Source organism: Bombus flavifrons, chromosome 17 (assembly GCF_040668555.2).
Source record: "Bombus flavifrons isolate JBK064 chromosome 17, iyBomFlav1_principal, whole genome shotgun sequence".
NCBI lineage: Eukaryota > Metazoa > Arthropoda > Insecta > Hymenoptera > Apidae > Bombus > Bombus flavifrons.
The window spans coordinates 711,324-731,197 of NC_138458.1; the positions used below are offsets into that span (position 1 = coordinate 711,324).

At 35.8% G+C, this 19,874-nt stretch overlaps 1 long non-coding RNA gene across 2 annotated transcripts; it reads right to left on the reverse strand.

The window, feature by feature from the left end:
• Nucleotides 1-1,428: 1,428 nt before the first annotated feature.
• On the reverse strand, nt 1,429-11,985 carry LOC138188700 (uncharacterized). 2 transcript variants are annotated; one of them, XR_011175624.1, is made up of 3 exons: nt 11,609-11,985; nt 8,892-9,006; nt 1,429-1,916 (listed from the first exon to the last, which is right to left on the reverse strand). It is a non-coding gene; the product is annotated as an uncharacterized LOC138188700 (long non-coding RNA). The 2 variants fall into 2 exon arrangements; XR_011175623.1 differs by lacking the exon at nt 1,429-1,916 and adding an exon at nt 5,725-5,915.
• Between the last annotated feature and the right edge of the window lie 7,889 nt (nt 11,986-19,874).

A 19,874-nucleotide genomic window follows, 5' to 3' on the forward strand; every position in this document is an offset into this window, starting at 1 on the left:
TTATTGTATGGAGAAATTACGGAGTGTGTTGTTTGTAACCACAGCGGTGAAATTTTGTGCTCGTGTTCAGCAACTGAAGATCAAATTATGCGAATTGCATTTTTCTATGCAACAAAATGCAAATACGCCTATAGAAAATGTGTCATGAACAACCTACTTCTCGATAAATGTGCGGACGTGTTTAAGATATCCAATATTCGAATGTTTTTCAGATGTCTATCAACTTTCTTTCAGAAGCTTTTGCATCCTACAACCTCTTTCCATTGATTGCGATCTTACTGCGTATAGCTTTATTTGTAAGTATTAGACGAGCAAATGTTTCATTTGTTCATTTATCCAAATTGAAACTTGACTTCATATTGATATCATATTGTTGTTGTTATATTGCATTGCACAATCCTTGTATCAAGAGAAACATGTTAAAATTCTAGACATATATTTTACAGATAAAGCACAATTCTAGATTCCAAGTATACAAATGTATACGTTTGTGAAATAATGAAAATCCCCTTTTCATGATTAGAAAATTGATGTGTACTGCATTGTATATCTGACAGCAATAATTGGATCCATTTCCTTCACGTGTTCTGTTCACGTGGTCATCTGATTTCACATATAATATCACACGCCTCTTCTTCCCGTTTCTGTCTTAAACTTCAAAACGCAAGTTTATCGTTTTCTTCATTTTCTATTACTAATGATCGTTTTGTACTGCACCATTTATTTTTATTGCCTGATTACTCTGAGTACGAGCTCGTCAAACTATTCCAAATTCTTCAACGTATAAATAGATATTGCAAGTTCAAAACACGTTGCTATGTCATTGGCCAATCTGCATAAAGTTCTCGACCAATATCAATATCTTTAGATTTGTTATAGATTTTCCAACATATGTTGATATACGACAAATTACAAAGTAATATATAGTACATTGTTGCCTAGTAACTTCTTGTATATTCTACAATTCCGTCCATCTAGACGGATTGCCTTTTCATCGCTAAGTACAATTTTTCTTTGATGTTTTCTGCATTGTATACTGTGCACGTATCTTTATGAATTCTATACATTGTTCTTTACGTTGAGACGTGAATGATATTTGTTAAGGTTTTTCGATGTGTAAACAGAGAAAACTCGTGGACAAATTATAAGGCAGAAAATATATTTAAATAGAAGTGTAATTATAAATAAGAATACAATTTGAGCTGGTCCAGATCCGCACGCTAGCTGTGTTACCCAATAACTGAACACCCCGAAGCCAACGTCGCCTGTCTACTGTTGGTATTGGTCTGACTTCGTTGCAGTCTTCTGTCTATGCGCTATCGATGGCTTCAGTGCTTGAGAAAACTAAAAAGACCAGACCAGTAGAGTTTTCTTATAAGTGGTGACCACTTCAACAATATCTAACGTTGCAGTGTTGCGAATGTTTATATCGCTACAAAATACGTTGAACGGTTTATCACAAGATCTACTATTTTAGCAAATAAATTTTTGGCAAAGCGATTGCTCTCTGCTCTTGCTTGTGTTATATTTCGTAGAACTTCCAAGCAATTATACTGTTATCTTTCCATTTCTACTAACAAATGAAGGAAGACTTATTTCCAAAATTCATTAAGGAATAAAACAATAAAATATTGAGTAGACTTGTACTTTGTTACTCTGCTATCAAAACACGTCAATAGCAATTAATAAGAGATATAACAAGATTCTATTAGGTTTCCCTCCATAAATTTCATACAATACTAATCATATAATATTCTACAACATATGACAGCGATTTTCCCAGTACGTTTAGCATAATATATATAATTTATAAAATATATGTAAAATTGCCCCTTGTAGAGCATGTTAACATTTCCCCTTGGAGTCTTTAACATGCGTCATGATGTAGTCTGTATCAAATGTAGTGTCAAATTGCACTGTAACGAATAATAATAATATTACTGGAAAAAATGGAAAATACAAGTAACCAATGTAAGAAAGTAGGACGTCTCTTGTTTAAAGCAACACAACCTCTATACATCATCTGTCGTACCAGTGCTTTTATATATGAGAATCATTTACAATTAATTACAACCAGATAGAGTGAAATAATTACATAAGTATCATACAGAATTATTTATAACACTGAGAGTAATTTAAAATTGTACGATACGATGCGAGAAATATTTTTATGTATAAAATATCGCAAATAAAAGTGTAAGATAGTTTATATCAATGTAATCAGTAATTGAGCGATACTATATATTTCATTTGTTTTGGCAAAAAATTCTCATACTCGTAAAGTCAAAAATGTAGAAAGAACGAGTTCCATCATCGGAAGATAAGTCAACGATTGCATAATTCTTGGTTTTTTGTAAAGAACTATTGCAATATTTATTGTGAAACTGTTTTTTAAATATATCAGAACACTTGCGCTACTTTCATCGGTATTTATAATCTACCATGGAATAATAACGGCAATATTTGATTGGTTATGGTAAGAAGTAGAGAACTAAGCGAACTATAGAGATTGAGGATCTGTCAGCGAAGAAAAAAAGGATATTCCTTGTCTGCAATGCTTGGAAAATTTAAGCTCTCGAAAATGGGAGCGAGAAAGATGCTTTTTTTTAGTATTTAATTTGTAGTTTGAGGACTTTTGGTTTGGTATGGGGCTGGAATATGGAAGAAAGACTGGATAGACTACAAAGAAGATATGTGAAATGGATCTTAGGTTTAGATATGAAAACACCAAATTATATATTGATAGAAGAATGCAAGCTAACATAAATCAAAGAAAAAGCATTAAAAAGAGCAGCAAGGTACGAAGAGAAAGCCTTAGAATCAAAAAAGGAACTAGTAAAAGAGTGCATAAAGGAAAGAGGGAGCAACTGGGGAAATGACGAAGAAGAGAAAAGAGCAAGAAAGAGAAAGAAGGGATTAGAAGAGGTGAGAAATGGAGGGACACAGATGGAAGCAAGAGAAGAGCAAGAAGGATGACAGCAGACCAAGTTATAGAAGAAAGGAGAAAGAGAGAAGTAGCAGAGAGGGGGAAAAGGATAAGGAAATTCAAATATAACATACATTACAGAAAAATTGCCAAAGAAGAGTTACCAAAGTACTTAGAAGGGAGGATGAAGTGGAAGGACAGAAGAATATTAGCAAGATTCAGATGTGAAAACGAGACCAAAGCAAAGGAATACTGGAAAGAAGAGGGAGAAAAAAGATGCAAACTATATAAAAGGAAAGAAGAAGACCTGAAAAATGTAATAGAAGAATGTGAAATAACGGGAGGACCAGAGGACATAGGAAAAACACTAAATGAGACTGGAGAAGGACTAACAGAACTAAAAGCAATAATAAAGAGGAGAAGGGCAATACAAGACGGGGCGGAACGACAAGAAGGAAGCACAGGAAGGAGGCAAAAGCGCAAAGTTGCAATAGTTTTTTAGTCATTAGTTTTTAGTTTTTTCTAGTTTTTTAGTTTTTAGAGATAGAATAATTAAGGGAGTGCAATATAATAGAATGGACAAGAGGGGAGGTAGATATATAAGAAGCGAAATAGGTATAAGGGATGTAAAACCGAAAGTTCGTCCAAAGCCGAAAGGCGCGGACTAAGCAATAATAAATAATAAATAATTTGTAGTTTACAATTTGTCCAGCTGGACATTCGGTAAATTTTTCTAGCTTAAAATAAAGAAAGCCATGTGATTCAGTCAAAGAGAGATGTTTTGCCGAAGGTGTGCCAAGAACGGGTAGAAAACGCAAAACGATGCTGCGGCAAGATATTCGTATCGTTCGCGAAATAAAGCGCAATCCATTAATTACGATTCGTGAAATAAAATGAACAGCGAACTTGAAAAAACGTTCCATTCCCTGCAATTTCGATGATTTTGAAACATGTTATCGAGATCGAAGGAAAGTGAATTCAAAATTTACGAGAATACTCCAATGCATTATAGATTTAAGGTATCAAACTAAGATAACGAGTGTTTCATAGAAGCACGACCGCCCCTATGGTAGAAACTAGGTCGCACAATTAGTAAAAAATACAATCATACAAAAATATAACAATAAACACTGAAGAAAGTTCATTTAATAGAGAAATAAATTACAGTATCGATTATTAATAAAAAATAATCTTCAACATCTGGAAAATCGTCTACTAACACATTATTGAACAGAAGGGGTATCGGACAAAATATTGCACTTTTATGAAAAATAGTATTGCCATATTAGTTTTTCTAACATTAATTTATAAGGTGTTCAGATATTTTTATAACACCAAAATTCACATTTTTCAACACTTCTTATATTTAAAAAACGCTTTGTTTTCAATCAAAAGTTTTTTACTTTGAGACCTATACAATATATTATAGTTCAGTATACTGCAAAATGTTTTTGTTGTTTTTTTCGTATTTATTTCAAGTACAGGGCAGAGGAATCAAAGTTGTGCTAGTGTCCGAATATTTTCGGGCCTGACTGTATAGCCGGGCATCGGCCTTAGTTCTTGAGATATTCGTAAAAAATGCCGGTATCGCTACAAAGTATATTTGACTACAGTTATGCGTATTTGGCAATGCGAGCGTCAGTATTAGTTGTAGGTTACCTTTCGTTTATAGACGAGAGTAAGGCGAGCAAAGTCTTAAAATAATGGCACAACATATACGATAACGATAACTACATATACGATGCTGCAACATATGCCTGCTATAACTTATCTACTATAACTTATATACTAGCTCAATAAAAAGAGAATATCATCATTTATTAGGTTTAAGTGTGGGTTAGAATTCTCACCGACCGCTGCAAGGTGGGCGCAAACGGTTGCGTGAAGTAATAACAAATTAATTATAAAAATAGCATGCGTAATGTATTATGAAAATAATAAGTGAATGAGTAATTGATATTATTTTAGGAAATAGAATAGTCGTTATTGTACACTTATTATAGGCGGATGATTGAAAGATTGCAAACTCAAGAGTGTCTATCACAAAATAATAACGTGCAATCCTGGACTCTTAGAGATAAAGCAAACCTATATCTTTTCAGAGCAGCCCTTCGATCAATATCGTGCTATTTTATATATTTTTCATTACTGAGTCAAACATTTTATTTTGGATATAATATTAAAGTTTAATATATTGCTTATAGCCACATACTCCAAAGTAGCGATCTTGTTCTGTCAGTTATGCATTAGAATTGGCAATTGTATTAAAAAATGGGGTTGAACTTTTCTGTAGGGAACTAAAAATCATTGACTTTTTTATCTGCAGTCTTGTAGTTTTCAATGTGTGGAATCCACAAATCCAAGTTTGAAATTGCGGAATCCAATGATTCATACCATATGACTATGCAAAGCAAAGCATCTTCAGAGCATTTTACATTTCTCTTTGGCGCCAAATGAGTTTATGTCAATTATATCGTCCAATGAGTTGACCACACAGATCAGCATTCACACGTGCTCGACTTCTGTTTACATTATTCAAAAATGTAGCGGATCGTTTCCATCAACAATGCCACCAGAGTGTCGTTATTATGACGGCAAAAACGTCGCCATAAAAATTCGCACAATCCTCATCTTTGTCCCCATCCTTAGCTGGTCTCTAATTGAATTCTATTTCTTGAGTATGCGTATATGTTACATTGAGTGTATTATATCCGCAAATCATTAGTTCGTACTAACATAATTGGCCGTCTAGCGGCAACCGGAAAATAAATACATAAAAATTAATAAATAAATTGAAAGGCGAGTTCCTAAGGATGGACATCCGAATTTTCGGATTTGCCAGTTTTTTAAGATGAATGGAAAATTAGAAGTAATCGGTGGGTACATGTTCCAAAGAAGGTTCAGCATCTGTGTACCGGTCGCATCAAGTAGCAACAGGTTTTACCGTTCTTCAAGGTGGATCTCACCGGTAATGGGAGAACTCTCTAACCTGAACATACGGATAAGACCAAGCACTTGCAATGTTAATGTTTTTTATTTAAAAAAGGAATAAATATTTCAATTCATAGATTACTTATGCAACACTTCAATTTGCCGAAAACAAAAGAAGAATACGAAAAAACAGTAATATTACAGCCTTTTTTTTCAAAAAGTAATCGAACTAATCCGGGTTTCCTGTATACAAGTGTCCTTGAGTCGTCAGAATGAAAAACTAAATATATACAAATTACATGTAACCAAACACGTTTGACTTAATGGGTCAAAATGATTACCATCCACGCGCAATCATAAACTGTACTCATTGAAAGATCCAGAATCCAATTTATTGCTAACATAAAGTGTAAAATACGACACAAATTTTACATAAATGCGACTCTGTACCACTGGATCCCAAAACTTAAAACTAGGATTTTCGAATTCCCCGTTTCGAAAACTGATAGATTGCAAAAAATTTATTAATTCTTGATTTTCCCTTAAAGGAAAGTTCAGCTAAAAACGATAATAACATAGATCCAAAATTCGGCCATATTTTCCAATTTAGGATCGTACACGCCATAAAAGTACTGGTTTATTTCGTCGTATCCGGAAGGAAGTAACATTTTTCTTTTTTTATTAATCTTGTGATTTAGGTTCCATGTGAACTAAAATCCCGATTAAAACAGCACACCAATACTGTTGTGTCCAACAAAAATGCTGAAGCAAAATCAGAAGATTTATGCAGTGACACATGATATAGTAGTACTTCAAAATAACGTTTATCCTGATTTATGCGAAGTAATGGTAAATGCATATGGTCCATAGGTGTTTAAATACCGTGATATTGGTAAATTTTTTGGAAAAATATGCAAATAAAAATATTTTTAGCAAGTCAACGCTAGAGGAAGATATACTTGGATTTGAATTGATGAAATAATCGTTGGATAAAGTCGGATGTTACATAAGTAAACGTGATGGTTAAACATTATGTGAAAGAGCAGTCTTCAACGCCACATTCATTTGTTTATAAAGAATTGCAAAGGAAACAAAATCATACAGAAATTCAAATTCAAATTTCAAAGCAAAGAAGCTGGAAGAAGTTTAAAATTATTTTATCCTAACATGCTACGTGTAACATCTATAACACAGAGCTTGTGTAAAATAGCCGAGAAAATGAGACTATTATTATATTATTGCACATCTCGACAAGTCGCACGTGAGATTAATCCAAGACGTATCGAACGCCCCACCGGCGATCGGGCGTTACGAGTTCGTCAAAAAGGAGCTCATCAAGAGGTTGGGAGAGTCGAAGCCAGGAGACTCCGACAAGTAATCGAGAAAGAACAAATGGCCGATAGGACGCCATCGCAATTCTACCGGGACCTAAGAAACCTAGCCACCAACTCGTTAGCAGACGATGTCATCCTGACCGTCTGGGAAGGTCGACTTCCGTCGCGCGTGCAGAGCATCCTAGCCTCCGTACAGAGCAAAGATCCGGAAACCCGCATCCAAAACGCCGATAGCATCTTCGAAGCCACCCCGAAACCAGGGCAGAGTATTCTCAGTCTTTGGTTACGAGTGCTTTCCTCGGCATCTATTTATCGCCACACAGTACCCGGGCACCCCTAGGGCCATAGAGGTTGAGGTTGGCACTTACGGTGGAAAATTTGATAGAGACAGTAATCAGGGAAGAGGACAATTGAACTAGGTTCCAAGCGTTTTCCAGGAAAATCATGCAAGAAAGACGAGTGCAAGAGAGGATTGTGGGGAGGAGGAAAAGACGAGCTAGTAGACTGAATTGAGAAGATTGAATTATTGAGGGGTACACACTAAGACCAACCCTGAAGTAATGTCGAAAGGCGGTTCCGGGGTTGGATCCTGTACCATAAGAGGACCGGATAGAGGAGTTTCTAGTGGGTATAGCGATTCCATCCGCCGAGTCCCACATATTCAGTTACTGAGTATGCGTAATAGCATTTTCCCCTCCTCGAGGAAAAAAAAGGTTTACGCAATATATGCCAAATAAGCCTCATAAATTGGGCATCAAGTTTTCGTTAACAGTTGAAACAAAATATATTTTGAATGGTTTCTCTTATATGGGGAAAAATGAAACTCGATACTCAAGGGAAAAGAGGACAAGATGACATTATTTTCCTCATATTTATATAAATTAGAAAACTGCACGCTTACTGTGTATAAAAGTAAACCTAATATAAAATTCCTCCTTCTAAGCACCAAACATACAGGTGTACAAGTAGAAGACAATTATAAACGTGTTCCAGAAACCATTGCGTTGGTAATATTTTATCAAATATAAATGTCAGTCCAAAATGTTGTACCGGTGGAGAATCTTCAAAGAAAATGAATTCGATAAAAATTATTCAAAAACCTCGCGTGTGTAAGTTTTTCGACGTTAGCACGCGAGGTATCCGGCAAAGTGTGTACGAATTTCAGATGCCTCACCTAGAAATATCTCACAAGGAAATCCAAATAACAGATACATGCTAATTTTCGTAAAAATTTGCACAGGTGTTCATTAGAACTTACCTAAGAAATTAATCGTAATTCGACCGTGCCAGTTTGTACTTTCAGGAAGAAAACAACCTTATTGACCGGACAGTTCTTTGTAAATATTTATAAATCGCACATTGAGCGAACTTGTTTACGAGTTACAATCCAAAGGTCTCAGGTGTAAGAACCACAAGAAAAGATAAAAGAGACGTACCTTCAGAATTTCAACCTCATAAACGTCGTGAGGTAAACTGTTTTCTTTTTGGGTTCACTCAAGACAGAATATTGGTATCTTATGATCCCAAGAATTACGATCCCATTGATACAAATGTGTATATAATACAACAAAAATGAAACATATTCTTTTCATTTGTAATTTTAAATAACGCATAGAAAAGATAACGCATACATGGAGTATATTATGGAGTTTAAATATAATGCATTCCATAATTAAAAGCGAATAAAGAAACGAACTTACCAAAGCACCATAGGAAAGAATTTATGAAGTTTTATCTTACTCGGGAGTCAGTTTGCCTGAATATCACAAAATCCATTCACCTTAAATTTCTGGCAACGAGAACTCTTCAAATTTCCTAAAAAATGAAATTTAACAGAATTTTTTTTCAATTTTTTAAATTTTAACAGGCAATTTAATATTTTAACAGATAATTTAACATTCTAACAGAAATAGTAACAAGGGAAAGATAGCATGTGCAAAAATGTGTGAAAGGGCATTTAAAAAAAATCGAAATAATTGGAAATATAATTAAAAAGTGAAAAGAAAATATCATGGGTTTCATGCCTGGAGTATAAATGTGAAAAATTTCCGCTTTTGTGACAAATTCTACATCCTTTTCTTTTTTTGTTTAAATTGAGGTGTGCATTGAATTTCATGACAAAATAATATATGTTCATATATAAATATCAAAAATAATAATCATTTTCCTTAGTTTATTTATCAAAATGTCATTTCCTTATATTATTATAATACAAAGAATTATATATATATATGATGTATAATGCAAAATAAGGATATAAAAATTAAAATTGATTTCACAATTACACTTGAATATGGTATGAAAAGTAAGGTTTGAAAGAAAATTTCAGATACATTGATTTCCGGAGTTATTTAATTGCTTTTCATATTTAGTTGTAAATTTCCACAATTGGCCAAATTGCAAAATTCATGCCATTGACATTAAGGAAACAATATAGAGTGTAATAAAAGGAAAACAAGAAAATACAAATTCTGACAGCGAATTTAGTAAAAAATCAAGAAAAAGTAAGACAGACATTAGGAAACTATAGCAAAATAAACGAATCTCAAAAGGGCAATGGTAACCATAATAATAAGAAAGAAACATCAGAGAAAAGTCACTAAAATAAATCACAAAGTGTAAAATAGCGGTAGAAGACAAAAAACAAACAAGTACGAGCAAAGAAAATACTATTATACAATAAAGGAAATGAAGGAATGACCTTAAATTAAGGTAAGAAAAATTTATGATTAGTTAAGAGAGATTTTATATTATAATAGAGAGATGCCAGAATATAAAAACAGATAGGAGAAAAGAAAGGAAAATGAACAGATGAACAAAAAAAAAAAAATGGGCAGAAGAAAGAAGCAAACTAACAAAAAGAAGTGAGGTACTAGAAGAGTCAGACAAAATTAAAAGAAGAAAAGAGGGGGAAAATTATTATTACAAAAAGGTTGTAAATAAGAGATAAAGTAGAAGAACACAAAATGATATTGAACATAAATAGATTAAACTTTGTTTCAGGGAATCACTCTTTTCAGGTCATTGTTTGTATCTTCTAATGTTATTTCATGAATATGAAGATGAATATGAGAATGAAAAATAAATAAATAAATATATAAACAAATATATAAATTGATTTGGCAAAGGCAATTTTTGGTATTTTGTAAGAGAAGAAAAATATATATAACCCAACAAATATTATAGCGAAAACATTCATGGTGTGGATAGAAATTAATGCTTTAATGATAATCTGACATAAGGACAAAATCAACCATACACAGTATATAGCTATATGACATAGGAATATGGGTTTCCACTACTCAACAAGAATACATAAAACACAAACACATTTCCTAAAAAGAATATTATACATACTGAAATACCATGTAATCCCAGATTATGTGATTAAAAGCAAGAAGAATAGTCTTGAAACACAAAATAATAAAATGAGGCATAAACTACATGTTAAAACTGGCAAACATGGGAGGACACATAATTAGACACCAAAACATTGCAAAAAGTAATACACACATAATAAACTCAAATAGAGTTATGAAGCCGATGGTACAGAAATAATAATAAATTTAAACTGAACAATAATAGAAGGAATAACAGAAATACTTTGTGGATAAAAGAAAGAAAGAATAGAATAATCTACCTATAGTGAAGTATATAAATATGCTAAAAATATAGAAAAAAATAATTAAAGTTACTTACATATGAAACTGTTATTAATAACTAAAAGGATAATCAAAGTTAAAGTAGCCGGGAGACAAGAACGATTAGTGAATGCAGAAAACATCATAAAATACAAAACAGATGAAAACAAAATGTATAATATGTGTAAGAAAAATAAATTGGATAGAACTTACAACAAAATTCACTAAAAAAACACCAATAGGATGGTCATTTCCTTTTCTGACAAAGAAAAATAGTTATGAGGACTGATAAATTTTATTAAAAAGCAAAATCAGCATTAAGCTAAGATCATTTTACCATAGAAGAATAGCAATTCAGACAAATTCACAAATTATAATAATCTAAGAACAACTCAAAAACTTTGTTATGTTTGTTTTGCAATAACCAACAAATTTAAAGACTTTTAACCCAAGTATAAATATACCACAAATAATTTTATGTAGAGATAAACATAAATAATACTAAATAAATAGAATTTTTCTTATTGAAATGTGACAGTCTGTAATAAAAGACAAATTAAAAAAGAAAGAATAACTTTAACAAAGAAGAAGTTTATAAAAATTTATTCTTAAAAAATCGTGGCCAATCAGATAAGTGAAATAAAAGTACAAAAAACAACTTATATTAGAAGAAACATGATTAGTTTACGAGAAGATCATACGAAAGGAGAAATGAAACATGTATTTCATGTAAAATGAAATACTCTCAACATACGATTGCGAAGAGGTTTACTTACTGTATATTTTATTTCCGAACTTTTTCGTTTCCACGCAGTCATAGCAGTTCAGAACTATTTTATGAAAATTATGAATTTCCTACATCAAATTATTTGATTTATAAGACCTCATATATTTCTAAATTACTCACACAAAATTAGTACAGCCTGTGAACAATGCAAACATTAAAAAGAAATAAGCGATGCAGTAGTCCAAACAAGGACAAAGGTTGAAATAAGACATCAAAAATAGCAGTTATTATTCAAATTTGTATGAAAAATCCTTGAGAAATTAAATTCTTTAAATGAAAGACGGTTATGTATATGAAAATCAAAAATGCAGTGAAAATACAAAAAACATAAAAGAAGAAAACAGTATTTGTTATTACGACTTACTTTTGCATTCGAGTTCGATATTTAATTGATTCACACAGATTCAGTTTTTATATTCTGTATTTCACCACCATGTACAGTCATATGAACACACCGGATACTCTCAGATAATTAACACGTGGCGGAAGTCGTACCAACTTCGCATGTAGGAACTAGTGATCATACCAACATGACATTTATCTCAACAGATTAAACAGTACTGAACTCTATGATGATGCGCTAGCATGATATAATGTCGACGATGAGGTAGCGTTGTTTGCTGATTGGTTACTTCAGGACTACAAGTTGGACCTCTGTACGATCGCTGGTTAAATCGGTCACTTTCCGATATGTTTATGAAATCTAAACGTAATTCTTTTGTTAACATTTTCATAATTGTACTTCAATTTTAGGATTAATTAAACAAATATTTAATAATTATTTTAATATCGATTATTATAAATAACGATTATTATAGTGCGAAATTTTATGTGTATATAGTATGATAAAATATGTAAATATGTAAAATAAAATATATAAATGTATGCATATGCAAAATATATTACATGTGTGTGTACCTACATTCAAAATACGTAATAGTTATACAATATTTTAGATTACGAATTTGGTTTTTTCGTTCATTATGTTCTTTTATTACAATTTAGTTGTCAGTTGCAAATCGATTCATAAGATTCATAAGGGAAGGATCTTTTTATTGCAAATAGACGAATGGAAAGTTTTTCTCTAAAATCAATTGCAAATAATAATTTTGAATAAAAACGGAAGAATAAATGTCTTTCCTAAAGGAAGAAAAATGTATAAGGTATGAAAATCTAATAGCTGATAAAATTTTATTCATTATTCCTTATTGACTGTCGATATTAGACCTTGATATTTCGTATCAGGTATCCCTATCTCTGACATTCAATAAGAAAGGAGAGGATTTAGAACCTTACGTCCTCGAAAATGTTTTTAGTTTCACAAGAAACAGTTTTTGTAAACAAAATCTTATTTTTAAAAACACAGCCGCTGCTAGAAACTGCGGAGCGCGGAACAAGTCTCGCTGTGACAAAATAATATTATTATACACATGTATAGTATTACAAATTAGAAACACAAAAAACATGTACTTCTGTAGCTCATAACTTTCTTTGACGAAAATTTATTTCTATTCTAATTAGAAAGTTTTTAGTAATAACAATAACAAAATAATGACTATTTTATAAAAAATTAAGAAAATAATGTTTGACATATTATTTGTAAATAAAATAGCAGATGGTATTATTTCTTTTTCTAATGTCAACCAGCAATTTTCTCTTAATGTCCCTTTAAGATGTCTTAGAACCAATAATTTGTTCTACATCGGTCAACGCATATTGCTTTAATCGTGACCTAAATCATGCTCTTTTTATTCGAAGATAGATCTACTTTGGCAAATCACAGTCTCCTTAAAGCACTTGCTGGAACGTTTATTTTAATTTATTTGTATGCTTGTATCTATATTTAATATATATGTCGGAGATGAAAGGACATCGGAGCCTTCCCTTTGGAACTTCGGGAAAATCCCTTAACACCGTAATTTAGATTCTACCTTAGGTGTAATCAAACAATTGTCGCCATTCAAACTGACTGTATTTGTTCGAGATTTATGATAATGAGCTTGGGCTCGAGCCGACAATCCGTCGCCGAATGTAACCGCGATTAAGGGATGAGCGTTTTGTCTAACAAAGGTATGAAGTAATTCTATAGCTCTCCTTAAAAGAAATATCTCTGGCGACACGCGACAGTAAACATTCCAACGGTCTCTGTCCCGTGGCTCGCCACACGCAGTCCCTATTCTTCGAGTAAGATGATTGCCAGATGTCGATGCGTCTCCGCAGTACATGTTCAGCTAGCCTGAGGGCCCGTTATAAATCTTAAGTTTTAGTTGACTAAAGTCCTTCAGTGTTGCCCGCTAGTGCGGTCCCGCGGGTGGAGGTTGCGAAAAGGTTCAGGATCGGCCTGACCATCGCCTCGGCTAGGCTGCTGCCGAATGTGCAGCGATGCTTCAAATGCCATATGTTGGGGCATATGGCTGCAAGGTGCACGGTGGTTTGTCCGGGCAAGGAATTGTGTAGGAGGTGCGGCGGCAGTGAGCATGTAATGAGGGAGTGTATAGAGGTGCGCAATGTGCTGTAGGCGCGAGGGAGCGAACGCAAGGCATGTTACGGGTTCGTTGACCTGCCCGATGGTTAGGATGGATTATAAAGGCAGGAGAAGATAAAGGCCCTGCAGATAAACCTGTTAGGTAGATGATACATTTACACTGTACATGTGAATGTGTGTAAGCATCAGAGGACGTCCAGGTCTCAGTTGAGACAAAAGACGATTGGAAGCTGTTAGAAGAATCTAGAGGAGTTGGTTGACAACAAGCGTGCGTGTAGGAAGGTTATCGAGGTCTTCAGAGTGATATATATATATGTATAGCTGTTGTGTGTGAAATAAAGTAAACTGTTCGTATTTCCGAATCCTCTCTATACCTTAACAAAACCTAAATAGGTGCAAGCTTGCACAAGACTTATTAATACAGTACGCATGTGAGAATAGGGTGGACGTAGTATTCATCTCCGAACCGTATGGACACCCTATTGGTGCAATAATATAGTCGGGGATGCACCACTATGGGTTACCCTATTCAATGGAAGGTATGCGGCAAGTGAGACATTGGTTAGCAAGGAGGGATTAGTCGGCATTAATCGGAGGACACGATGTGTATCAGTGGGTATTGTTCTCCCAATGTGAGTAAGCAGGAGTTTGACGAATACATAGGGGAACTGGAGATGGTGATAAGGGACAGTAGGAGAAAAGCTCCGAAGCTGTTAGTGGCCGGTGATTTTAACGCGAAATCCACGACCTGGGGTGGTAGGTGGACAGAGCCTAGGGGGACATATCTGCTGGATATGCTGACAAGGAATGAGTTGATGCCGATTAGGACGACGGGGTTGTACTCCTTCGTTAGGAATGGATGTACAAGCTTCCAAGACATTTTAAGTGTTAATAGACGAATGAGTCAGAGTTGGAAAAAGATTTCTGTTATGTTAAGTTAAGATACTGGTACTCTGCCTCTGATCACCTGTATTTATTACATGAATTTTCGAGTAATTGCAAGAAGCTAGCGCGGGGTAGTTTTAGATATTCGACAAAGAATATTGACGAGGGAAAATTCTTGAGGAGGTTCGACGGTAACTTGAACTTTATGGCGAATGACGAGGCGACACACGGCGTTCATTTCCAGAAATGCCTGGAGCGAACGTGTGCCGATGAGTTGAAAAGGATCTTCCAGCCGCGTGGCAGGAGCAGTATTAATTACTGGTGGAACGAGAAGTCGTCCGGGTTGAGAAGGGCAACTCTGAGATTGAGAAGAAGTGCGCAGTTGGCAGTGACAGCTGATAGAGACAATGCTGACCAAATGGTAGCTGAGTTTATGGAGGCAAGAAGGAGGCTAAGAAGGGCGATTGAACGCTGCAAGGAGGAAAGGTGGAAGGAGTTTTGCGCAACTGTGGACCAGGATATCTGGGGAAGCCCATATCGAGTCGTAAGAGCAAGAATGACTCGGGGGTTACCGCCGGAGGGTCTTCGTAAGGACAGAGTTGCCAGAACTTTAGAAGATCTTTTCGTCGCCAGGCGAGCAGAGCAGGAAGACGAAGATCATAGTTCCCGATCCCCGCAGATGCTAGAAGAAGAGGAGTAAGATCTATGCGTAACGGAGGAGGACCTGCGGACGGCTATTGCGAAATGCGACCTGTGGAAAGCTGCGGGTGTGGAAGGGGTACCTGGGGAGATCGTTAGGATCATCGTGGAACAACGACCTGGGCGGCTCCTGGACCTGTTTAACAGCATAAATAGGTCTGATAGAATACCGGCGGTGTGGAGGGTGGCGAGGGTGGTTCTTTTGTCGAAGCCGGCAAGGGTTCCGTTGTTGTCATCATCATATGGGCCGATAAGCATTCTGTCGGCTCTGAGTAAGGTTTGGAAGCACCGTGCAAGATGTTGATCGAAAGGTGCCAAGGAAGGGATCCCTTCCATAAGGGGCAATAGGGATTTAGGAGGCGCAGGGTCACGTTAGATGCGCTGGGTAGAGTGTGCGGAGTAGCGGATCTATGTCGGAAGAGAGGATTGGTGTGTGTTTTGGTCGCTCTGGACGTGAAGAACGCGTTTAATATGCTCAGTTGAAGGAGAATCCTTGCAGAGGCCAGCGAAAGACGGTTACCAGGTCAACTGTTAAACTTATTGAACGAATATCTTTCGGATAGGAAGATTGTGGCGCACTGCCGGGATGGTATGGTAAGGAGAAGTGTTTATGCGGGAATGTCTCAGGGGTCGGTATTGGGTCCGTTATTGTGGAACCTGGTGTATAACGGATTTCTAAAGGTGCTGGACCCGATTAAGGATGTGGATGCGATGGTGTTTGTGGATGACCTGACCCTGGTGAGCACCATGCGGAGGTCGCAGGACATCGCTCACAGGGTGCGATATACTATGAAGATGGTCACAGAATGATGCAAGGACACGGGTCTTCATTTGGCACGGGAGAAGACGGAAGTCACACTGCTCGCCGGGAAGAGAGTTCGGAAGATTTTTTTGAGGTGGGTGGTGGCGAGATTACCACCAAAAATTTGGAGAAATACCTGGGAGTGCTATTGGATAATGCCAGGAGGTATTCCTCCCATCTGGAGCAGGTGTGCGATAAGGCGGAGAGGTTTGTGGAAGTTATAAGGAACCTGTTGCTTAACGTCAATGGGCCCACCGACACCGTGAGGAAATTGTATTACAGTGTCTGGGAATCGGTGGTCTTGTTTGCTGCGTCGATATGGGCATCTGCCCTCGGTATGAACAAGAACAGGAAGATCCTGGTCAGTGCGCAACGGGCGGCTTTGGTTCGTACGTCGACGGCGTACAGGACAGTGTCGCACGGGACGTTGTGTGTGGTGCATGCTGCCCATTCATATTAAGGCCAGGCTTCGGTGGAAGGAGTATGAAGCGAAGAAGGGCTTTGGTAGAAATCGGCAGGGCGAGGCGTATGGATTGGTGGAGGATTTGAAGAGTTTGATACAAGAAGCCGAGGACAGGTGGGGTATAGAATGGGCATTCCACAATCCTAGTAATTGGACAAGAAGAACGTGACTAGTAGGTAATATTGTTTATGGGAAAAACCAGCTTTTTCGTTAGTCAAGTATTAGAGTTTTCCCATTAGGTAACTACCTGCTTTCCCCGTAATTAGTAAGGACGTATAACAACCTAAGAGCTGTTTCAAAGACCATCTATAAACAGATAACACTTACAGAAATAATAAACTTAAAAAGTTTAAGTTTATGTTGGGTCCCTGGGGTAATTGAGGGTACGCGATGAAACCTGCACACATCCGGCCTCTGATATGAATTGACGTTACAACAACATCAGGCAGTTGGCGGCATATTGGGGTTATGGCTTCCTCCGTTATCACATAGTGACCTGCTGAGATATAGTCGGCTTGGAGTAAGTTCCGCCGTTAAACTTTTTGAATCTGATATTGCTAAGATAGGATAAAACCTTTTAAATAATGTACGATATGCCGGTGCTGGTATGAGCTGTAACTGACAAAACTGACAGTTTTTATTTATGCTCGTGCTAGTTGTTTAGCGTTACTTTGGTCACTGTACTGTCTTATGGTATGTAATTTACGGCAACTTTGGACATCACTAAGGTAAATGATTATTCTGTTCACTTTTTGTAATTTGCCTATCGCCCCTTTTAGTTTAGGATTCGGAGAGTGTGTCCATTCCAATCACAAGGGTTAATAACATGGAATGAACTGGAGTAGGAGGAATTTACTAAGCAAAAGTTCCAGACAAATTGGCGGTTTGCCAAATTTGGTTCTTGAGACACCACGTTGTTTTATGGGTCGGTATATCTCCAGGCGCGGTGCTAGAGGCCCACTCGCAATCTTGCGTAGAAGTCGCCACATTACGGACCACTTGTTTCTTGTCAGAAATAGAGCCTGCTCTAAGTAAGTTCCACTGTTGTTGAGCTGTTACTTTGAAGATGTTTTTTGGGGATTTTCAAAATTTTCTCGCGTTTCAAATCTATTTTAAATGATGCCCTACAGTGGTAACTATCTACTTGCCAAGTCGTGTTTGAGGAAAAAACCTAGAAGCACGGAAAATTACTTGAACCCTGAGTCAGTTGGCCTGATATAGTCGGCTGCTCGAAAGTTCCGTTATGATATTTCATTTATAAGGGAGACAAGCGCTGTTTTCTCTTAAATTTTTTGGTTGATTTGAAACATTGTCAAAGAACAAGACATAGTTTAATAATGAATATACAGATGTAGCTTCTGTTCTTACTGCCGAGTTACTGGACTCGTCTAGGGGATCGTCGCCTTATTATTTAGTGAAGTGAGAGGAGCCGGTTCACTGTTGAGCTATGTTACTGCGGTATAAGCGTGAAGATTTCCCCTATAAGTGTAGAGTTAGAACTCTGAGTGTTCTTCGACACACTGATTTCGGGACTTAGCTTTGTATTGTAGTATTTAGCCGTTTCTCCAAGGACAGGGTTAGGGTTGTGGTTCATATTTAGCCATCAGATATATCGCGATGAAATAAGGGAATACGGAGTCTAGGACAATTATCTAGTTTATTATTCGATGGAATTTAACTGCAACTAATTTTTGAGTTACTTGTTTCACGAAGGAATCGTATTTATTTGTTTCGCTCTTCGTTAGTATTCCAAATTCTCTTTTGACATCGCCTTTTTAACGCTAACAATAAGCGTTGAGAGCAATCTTGATGTGTACAGGATGATTAAAATTTTTACACGGCACGCAAGAAGGTTAATTTGTGTTATCCTCGCTTTCTTCGGTACAGGAATCTGGGTCAATACGTTCATCTGGATCATAATTTATCGTTGAATTTAACTAATTTCTGGTGAAAAGTCGAAGGCAAAATACTGAAGATCAACCGAAGATCGGAAATTGAAGAAAATTTCAGGCTGGCTTTTGACATTAATCTCACCAGGCCCGGTCAAATAACTGGTTTTAAAAGTTGAGAAATCAATCAGAAAATATAAATATTCACATAAAGCTAGATGAACAAAAGAAATAACGATAAATGTACAATTTTAAATTAGATCTTTAAACCAGTCATTTGGCTAGGCCTGGTAAGGCTAGTGTCAATTAAATAGTTTAGTAGTCGTTGCGCGACATTTTGAATATTCATTCGTATAATAATTAGCAAAATAACTCTCCTTCCTTGATTCCTCCGTCATAATTAATTCTCATTATTTACATCCTTCACTATACATTTCTTAATTCTCCGTATTCAAGATATTTCTAAGAACAAAAATCATTGGATCGGTCAAAACTTCAGATACTACATCGTGATAATAAAAATGTTATAGAGAAAATATCAATGGACTTCAAATTTTCAACCGTGAGAAAATTATTCTCTTACTACATTTTGCACTTAGGAATAAATAACGTTTCTCTTTTATTATTTTTATGTTAGTATTAAAGGAGAATACGCACTTAAAAAGCGCTTAACACTTCATCTGCATACTGGGTCATTGTCGAATAGTAATTTTAAGTACTTTTTCATTTTCTTCATGCTGTTGTTTAAATCTTGCTTTGTTTAACGAAATTCAGGTACTAAAGTAAGGTAAGTAAGGTAATAAGTTAGGCAAATGTGTCTGTGATGTTGCCAGTAGGGCTACGAATAATTGTACGATGTTTGTAAATATCGATGTAGAGAAAGATTCCTGCTGCGTAATTCGAAAGGAAGTGTTTCGTAGAAGATGAATATTTTTGTTGATGTATACATTTCTTTGTCTCGTTAATCTGTAACTACGTAGAATCGTTAACTGCGTAGCTGCTTGTTCCATCGGATCGTGTCCCCCCCCCCTT